Raw genomic sequence first — 8213 nt, 5'->3', positions numbered from 1 at the left:
CAGCTGGAGCAATCTTTTTTCTCCAGCTAATTTGGCATCAAAGTTTAGGAATCTGGTTGCCCAGTAGGCCTTATGTTCCAGTTCCACGGGCAGATGACAGGCCTTACCATACACAAGTTGGTATGGAGAGGTCCCTATAGGAGTCTTGAATGCTGTTCTGTAAGCCCACAAAGCATCATCCAAGCTTATTGCCCAATCCTTTCTACGGGTACTTACAGTCCATTCCAGGATTCTTTTTAGTTCTCTGTTAGAAACTTCAGCTTGCCCATTTGTCTGTAGATGATATGGGGTCGCCACCTTGTGGCGAATCCCATACCAGACCATGGCAGAGTAAAGCTGTTTGTTGCAGAAGTGAGTGCCCCCATCACTGATTAGTACTCTAGGGACACCAAACCTGCTGAAGATATGTTTCTGGAGGAACTTCAGCACTGTTTTAGTATCATTGGTGGGTGTGGTAACGGCCTCTACCCATTTTGATACATAGTCGACTGCCACCAGAATATAAGTGTTTGAGTATGATGGTGGGAAAGGTCTCATGAAGTCAATTTCCCATACATCAAACAACTCAATCTCCAAGATTCTTCTGTAAGCAAATACTCCAGAAGGACATGTGAATGCTGTTTTCTCTTGGTCCTGAGGATCTACTGCAATTTGGTTGTAACCTGAATAGCCATCCAAAAGGCAGTAATATTCATGAGCTGCTAGTCTCTCTAGCATCTGGTCTATGAATGGTAAAGGAAAATGATCCTTTCTGGTGGCTGTGTTGAGCCTTCTGTAGTCAATACACATGCGCCACCCTGTAACTGTTCTTGTAGGAACCAGTTCATTTTTTTTCATTATGAACCACTGTCATGCCTCCCTTCATGGCTGGATTTAGCCGCCTCTGTGGTTGAACCATTGGCTTAGCATCATCCTCCAATAGGATTTTGTGCATGCATCTAGCTGGGCTTATGCCGTTAAGGTCACTTATGGACCACCCAAGAGCTGTCTTGTGTGTCCTTAGCACTTGAATTAGTGCTTCCTCTTCCAATGGGTTTAAAGCAGAGCTTATGATCACTGGAAAAGTGTCACCTTCTCCCAGAAATGCATATTTCAGGGATGGTGGTAATGGCTTGAGCTCGGGTTTAGGAGGTTTTTCCTCTTCCTGAGGAAATCTCAGAGGCTCTTTCAGTTCTTCTGAACCCTCCAAATCAGGCTGAACATTTTTAAAGATGTCTTCCAGCTCTGATTCGAGACTCTCAGCCATGTTGACCTCCTTTACCAAAGAGTCAATGAGATCAACTTTCATGCAGTCTTTTGGTGTGTATGCATGCTGCATGGCCTTGACAACATTCAACTTAAACTCATCCTCATTGACTCTCAGGGTTACTTCCACCTTTTGGACATCAATGAGAGTTCGTCTAGTTGCTAGGAAAGATCTTCCTAGAATGAGAGTAGCACTCTTGTGCTCCTCCATTTCCAGCACTACAAAGTCAGTGGGAAAGGCGAATGGCCCAACCCTGACAATCATGTCCTCAATCACGCCTGATGGGTATTTAATGGAGCCATCAGCAAGTTGGAGACATATCCGGGTTGGTTTAACTTCTTCAGTTAAACCAAGCTTTATGATAGTGGATGCAGGTATTAAGTTGATGCTTGCCCCAAGATCACATAAAGTTGTCTTGGTGCAATTACCCTCTAATATGCATGGTATCAGAAAGCTCCCGGGAACTTTAAGCTTTTCTGGAAAGCTTTTTAAAATGACTGAACTGCATTCTTCAGTGAGGAGAACTCTTTCAGTTTCTCTCCAATCCTTCTTATGACTCAAGATCTCTGATGAGCAGATAATTTATATGCTTTTTGGCATTGTTTTTAGTATATTTTTAGCATGTTTTAGTTAGTTTTTGTTATATTTTTAGTAGTTTTTATTTAAAATTCACTATTTTGGACTTTACTATGAGTTTGTATGTTCTTCTATGATTTAAGGTATTTTCTGGCTGAAATTGAGGGACCTGAGCAAAAATCTGATTCAGAGGCTAAAAAGGACTGCAGATGCTATTGGATTCTGACCTCCCTACACTCAAATTGGATTTTCTGGAGCTACAGAAACCCAATTGGCGTGCTCTAAATTGCGTTGGAAAGTAGACATCCTGGGCTTTCCATCAATATATAATAGTTGATACTTTGCCTGAGATTCGATGGCCCAAACTGGCGTTCAAAGTCAGCTCAAGAATTCCCAGCGTTAAACGCCGGAACTGTCACCAAAGTGGGAGTTAAACGCCCAAACTGGCACAAAAGCTGGCGTTTAACTCCAGGAAAAGTCTCTACACGAAAATGCTTCAATTCTCAGCCCAAGCACACACCCAGTGAGCCCGGAAGTGGATATTTACGTCATTTTCTCATTTTTTGTAAACCCTAAGCTACTAGTTCTCTATAAATAGGACCTTTTGCTATTGTATTTAGGGAGGAATCTTTGAGTAGTTCTTTGCTACCTTAGATCACGTTTTGGGGCTGGCCTCACGGCCATGCCTAGACCATGTTCTTATGTATTTTCAACGGTGGAGTTTCTACACACCATAGATTAAGGTGTGAAGCTCTGCTGTACCTCGAGTATCAATGCAATTACTATTGTTCTTCTATTCAATTCAGCTTGTTCTTGTTCTAAGATATCACTTGTTCTTCAACTTGATGAATGTGATGATCCGTGACACTCATCATCATTCTCACCTATGAACGTGTGCCTGACAACCACTTCTGTTCTACCTTCGATTGAGTGTTTATCTCTTGGATTCCTTAATCAGAATCTTCGTGGTATAAGCTAGAATTGATGGCGGCATTCTTGAGAATTCGGAAGGTCTAAACCTTGTCTGTGGTATTCTGCGTAGGATTCAAGGATTGAATGACTGTGACGAGCTTCAAACTCGTGATTGTGGGGCATTAGTGACAGACGCAAAAGAATCACTGGATTCTATTCCGACATGATCGAAAACTGACAGATGAATAGCTGTGCTGTGACAGAGTGCGTTGAACATTTTCACTGAGAGGACGGGATTGTAGCCACTGACAACGGTGATGCCCAACATACAGCTTGCCATGGAAAGGAGTAAGAAGGATTGGATGAAGACAGTAGGAAAGCAGAGAGACGGAAGGGACAAAGCATCTTTATACGCTTATCTGAAATTCTCACTGATGAATTACATAAGTATCTCTATCTTTATTTTATGTTTTATTTATCTTTTAATCATTCATCATCCATAACCATTTGAATCCGCCTGACTGAGATTTACAAGATGACCATAGCTTGCTTCATACCAACAATCTCCGTGGGATCGACCCTTACTCACGTAAGGTTTATTACTTGGACGACCCAGTGCACTTGCTGGTTAGTTGTGCGAAGTTGTGATAAAGAGTTGAGATTACAATTGAGCGTACCAAGTTTTTGGCGCCCTTGCCGGGGATTGTTCGAGTTTGGACAACTGACGGTTCATCTTGTTGCTTAGATTAGGTACTTTTCCTTTTTATTTTTCGAAAAAAATTTTTCAAAAATACAAAAAGATTTTCTATTTTGTTCTTAAGAGTTTTTAAGAATGAATTCTAGAGTTTCATGATGATTTGTTGAAGTCTGGCTGGCTGAGAAGCCATGTCTAATCTTTTGGACCGAGGTTTCAACTTATCATCACAAGAGCTTGTTGATTTCTATCAATTTTGCTGTTGAAAGCAATAATCTGCTAAAGCTTGGCTGGCCATTGGCCATGTCTAGTGTTTTGGACCGGAGCTTTCATTGAAAGCTTGGCTGGCTAGTAAGCCATGTCTAATTCCTGGACCTGAGTCTTAGACTAGCATTACAATGATTCCTGAAATTCTTATTAAAAGTTTTGATTCTCTTTATTTTCTTCTCTATCTAATTCTCGAAAATCACAAAAAAATTTATAAAACCATAAAAACCAAAAATATTTTATGTTTCTTGTTTGAGTCTAGTATTAATTTTTAAGTTTGGTGTCAATTGCATGTTTCTATTTTTCTTGCATTTTTCGAAAATTACATGCATGTGTCTTCATTTATCTTCAAGTTGTTCTTGATGATTTCCTTGCTCTGATCTTTAAATTCTCTTGTTTAGTGTGTTTTGTTGTTTCTCATATGCATTCTCAATTTGTTAGTGTCTCCTATATGAAAATTTTTAAGTTTGGTGTCCAGCATGCATTGTTTATTTGATCTTAGTTGCATTTTTATTGTTTTTCATCATCAAAAAAATTCAAAAATATTTTTCAAAACTATGTCTTTTCAAGTCAATAATACAAAGAATTGAAGATTCAGAACATTCAGCAGAGGAATCAAACAGAAAAAGCTGGGTGTTCAAAACGCCTAGTGAAGAAGGAAAACTAGCATTTAAACGCTAGCCATGATACCTGGCTGGGCATTTAACGCCCAAAAAGGTAGAGATTTGGGCGTTAAACGCCAGAATGGGCACCATTCTGGGCGTTTAATGCCAGGATGACACTAGAGGGAAGATTTTGTTTTTAATTCACATTTTTTTCAAGTTTTCATCTTTTTTAAAATCAAATCTTTTTCAAATCATATCTTTTCAATCATATCTCTTTCAAAATCAATTTCTTTCCATTTTATATCTATTTTTACCATTTTTCAAAAATCCTTGCTTCAAATCAAGATTTACTTAAAAAATTTTCAAGTTGTTACTTGCCTATTAAGAAAGTATCAAATTTTAAATTTTAGATTCATATCTTTTAATTTCTTGATAGTCAAGTAATCAACTTTAATTTTAAAAATTTTCTTTTTCTAAATTGATTTTCAATCATATCTTTTCAAACATATCTTTTCAATCACATCTTTTTCAAAATTAATTTTTTCAATCATATCTTTTTCTAATTTCAAAATCTTTTTCAAAAATCACTTTATTTCTTTCCCAATCTTAGTTTTCGAAAATCTCAATCAAATTTTCAAATTTCTTTTTAAAATCTTTTAATTAATTTTCAAAAATTCTTCGCCTCTTTTCACATCCTTCTATTTAAAGGACTAAGACTCCTCATCAAGGTGCAATTCGAACTCTATCCCTCTTGATAAGTTCAAATTCCCTCTTCTCCACCTCCTCCTTCTATTCTTCTTTTCTTCTGACACCTCAAGGAATCTCTATACTGTGACATAGAGGATTCCCTACTTTCTTGTTCTCTTCTCTTTCATATGAGCAGGAACAAAGATAAAGGCATACTTGTTCAAGCTGACCCAGAACCTGAAAGGACCTTGAAGCGAAAGCTAAGAGAGGCTAAAGCACAACTCTCTGGAGAGGACCTAACAGAAATCTTCAAACTAGAAGAAGATATTGCAGCCGAAAACAACAACAATGCCAATAATGCAAGGAAGGTGCTTGGTGACTTTACTGCACCTACTCCTGATTTCTATGGGAGAAGCATCTCAATCCCTACCATTGGAGCAAACAACTTTGAGCTTAAGGCTCAATTAGTTTCTCTAATGCAACAGAATTGCATGTTTTATGGACTTCTATTGGAAGATCCTCATCAGTTCTTGGCTGAATTCTTGCAAATCTGTGACACTGTCAAGACCAATGGGGTTGACCCTGAGGTCTATAGACTTATGCTATTCCCTTGTGCTGTAAGAGACAGAGCTAGGATATGGTTGGATTCACAACCTAAGGAAAGCCTGAACTCTTGGGAGAAGCTAGTCAATGCCTTCTTGGCAAAGTTCTTTCCACCTCAAAAATTGAGTAAGCTTAGAGTGGAAGTCCAAACCTTCAGACAGAAGGAAGGTGAATCCCTCTTTGAAGCTTGGGAGAGATACAAGAAATTGATCAGAAGGTGCCCTTCTGACATGCTTTCAGAATGGAGCATCATAGGTATCTTCTATGATGGTCTGTCTGAACTGTCCAAGATGTCATTAGACAGCTCTGCTGGAGGATCTCTTCATTTGAAGAAGACGCCTGCAGAAGCTCAGGAACTCATTGAAATGGTTGCAAATAACCAATTCATGTACACTTCTGAGAGGAATCATGTGAATAATGGGACAGTTCAGAAGAAAGGAGTTCTTGAGATTGATACTCTGAATGCCATATTGGCTCAGAACAAAATATTGACTCAGTAAGTCAATATGATTTCTCAAAGTCTGTCTGGAATACAAGCTGCACCAGGCAGTACTAAGAACGCTTCATCTGAAGAAGAAGCCTATGATCCTGAGAACCCATCAATGGAAGAGGTGAATTACATGGGTGAACCCTATGGGAACACCTACAATCCTTCATGGAGAAACCATCCAAATCTCTCATGGAAGGACCAACAGAGGCCTCAACAAGGCTTCAACAACAACAATGGTGGAAGAAACAGGTTTAGCAATGGCAAGCCTTTTCCATCATCTTCTCAGCAGCAGACAGAGAACTCTAAGCAGAACCACTCTGACTTAGCAACCATGGTCTCTGATCTAATTAAAACCACTCAGAGTTTCATGACTGAAACAAGGTCCTCCATTAGAAATTTAGAAGCACAAGTGGGTCAGCTGAGCAAGAAAGTTACTGAACTCCCTCCTAGTACTTTTTCTAGCAATATAGAAGAGAACCCAAAAGGAGAGTGCAAGGCCATAAACACAATCAACATGGCCAAATTTAGAGAGGAGGAAGAGGCAGTGATCACCACTGAGGAAGACCTCAATGGACGTCCACTGGCCTCCAATGAGTTCCCTAATGAGGAACCATGGGAATCTGAGGCTCACACTGAGACCATAGAGATTCCATTGGATTTACTTCTGCCATTCATGAGCTCTGATGAGTATTCCTCCTCTGAAGAGGATGAAGATGTCACTGAAGAGAAAGTTGCTAAGTACTTTAGAGGAATCGTGAAGCTAAATGACAAGTTATTTGGTAATGAGACTTGGGAGGATGAACCCCCTTTGTTCACCAAAGAACTGGATGACTTGACTAGGCAGAGATTACCTCAAAAGAGACAAGATCCAGGGAAGTTCTCAATACCTTGTACCATAGACACCATGACCTTTGAGAAGGCTCTGTGTGACATAGGGTCAGGTGTAAACCTCATGCCTCTCTCTGTAATGGAGAAGCTAGAGATCCTTGAGGTACCAGCTACAAGAATCTCACTAGAGATGGCAGACAATTCAAGAAAACAAGATTATGGACTTGTAGAGGATGTCTTGGTAAAGGTTGGAGACCACTACATCCCTGCTAATTTCATAGTCCTAGAGACTGGGAAGTGCATAGATGAATCCATCATCCTTGGCAGACCCTTCCTAGCCACAGCAAAGGCTGTGATTGATGTTGACAGAGGAGAATTGACCATTCAAGTGAATGAATAATCCCTTGTGTTTAAGGCTCAAGGATATCCCTCTGTAACCATGGAGAGGAAGCATGAAGAGCTTCTCTCAAAACAGAGTCAAACAGAGCCCCCACAGTCAAACTCTAAGTTTGGTGTTGGGAGGTTCCAACATTGCTCTGAACATCTGTGAGGCTCCATGAGAGCCCACTGTCAAGCTACTGACATTAAAGAAGCGCTTGTTGGGAGGCAACCCAATGTTATATCTATCTATTTTCCATTGTTATTTTATGTTTTCTATAGGTTGATGATCATGTAAAGTCACAAAAACAATTGAAAAAGAAAAAACAGAATGAAAAATAGAGAAAAAAATAGCACACCCTGGAGGAAAAGCTTGCTGGCGTTTAAACGCCAGTAAGGGCAGCAAATGGGCGTTTAACGCCCAGTCTGGCACCATTCTGGGCGTTTAACGCCAGAAAGGGGGCACCAGACTGGCGTTTAACGCCAGGAATGGGCAAGGAGCTGGCGTTAAATGCCAGAAAAGGGCAGCAGCCTGGCGTTTTACGCCAGAATTGGCAGAAAGGGCATTTTTGCACGCCACTCGGTGCAGGGATGAGCTATCCTTGACACCTCAGGATCTGTGGACCCCACAGGATCCCCACCTACCCCACCACTCTCTCTCTTCTTCACCCATTCACCAATCACCTCAATACCTCTTCCCCAAAAACCCCTCACCTATCAAATCCCACCATTCTCTTCACCACTCACATCAATCCTTCATAAAACCCCACCTACCTCACCATCCAAATTCAAATCACTTTCCCTCCCAAACCCACCCATACTAGCCGAACCTTACACCCCTCTCAACTCCTATATGAACCCATCTTCACTCCTTCATTTTCACATAACCTCAACACCACTTCTCCCCCTTGGCCGAACCACAAAGCC

General features: G+C 40.4%; 1 non-coding gene across 1 annotated transcript; it reads right to left on the bottom strand.

Moving 5' to 3' along the window:
• Nucleotides 1–5718: 5718 nt before the first annotated feature.
• LOC112746673 (small nucleolar RNA R71) lies at nucleotides 5719–5826 on the bottom strand. Its single transcript, XR_003174544.1, has one exon. It is a non-coding gene; the product is annotated as a small nucleolar RNA R71 (small nucleolar RNA).
• Between the last annotated feature and the right edge of the window lie 2387 nt (nucleotides 5827–8213).

This window comes from Arachis hypogaea, chromosome 14, assembly GCF_003086295.3.
Source record: "Arachis hypogaea cultivar Tifrunner chromosome 14, arahy.Tifrunner.gnm2.J5K5, whole genome shotgun sequence".
NCBI classification, from domain to species: domain Eukaryota; kingdom Viridiplantae; phylum Streptophyta; class Magnoliopsida; order Fabales; family Fabaceae; genus Arachis; species Arachis hypogaea.
Note: the sequence above shows the minus strand (reverse complement) of the source record. Positions and strands in the feature narration are given on the sequence as shown.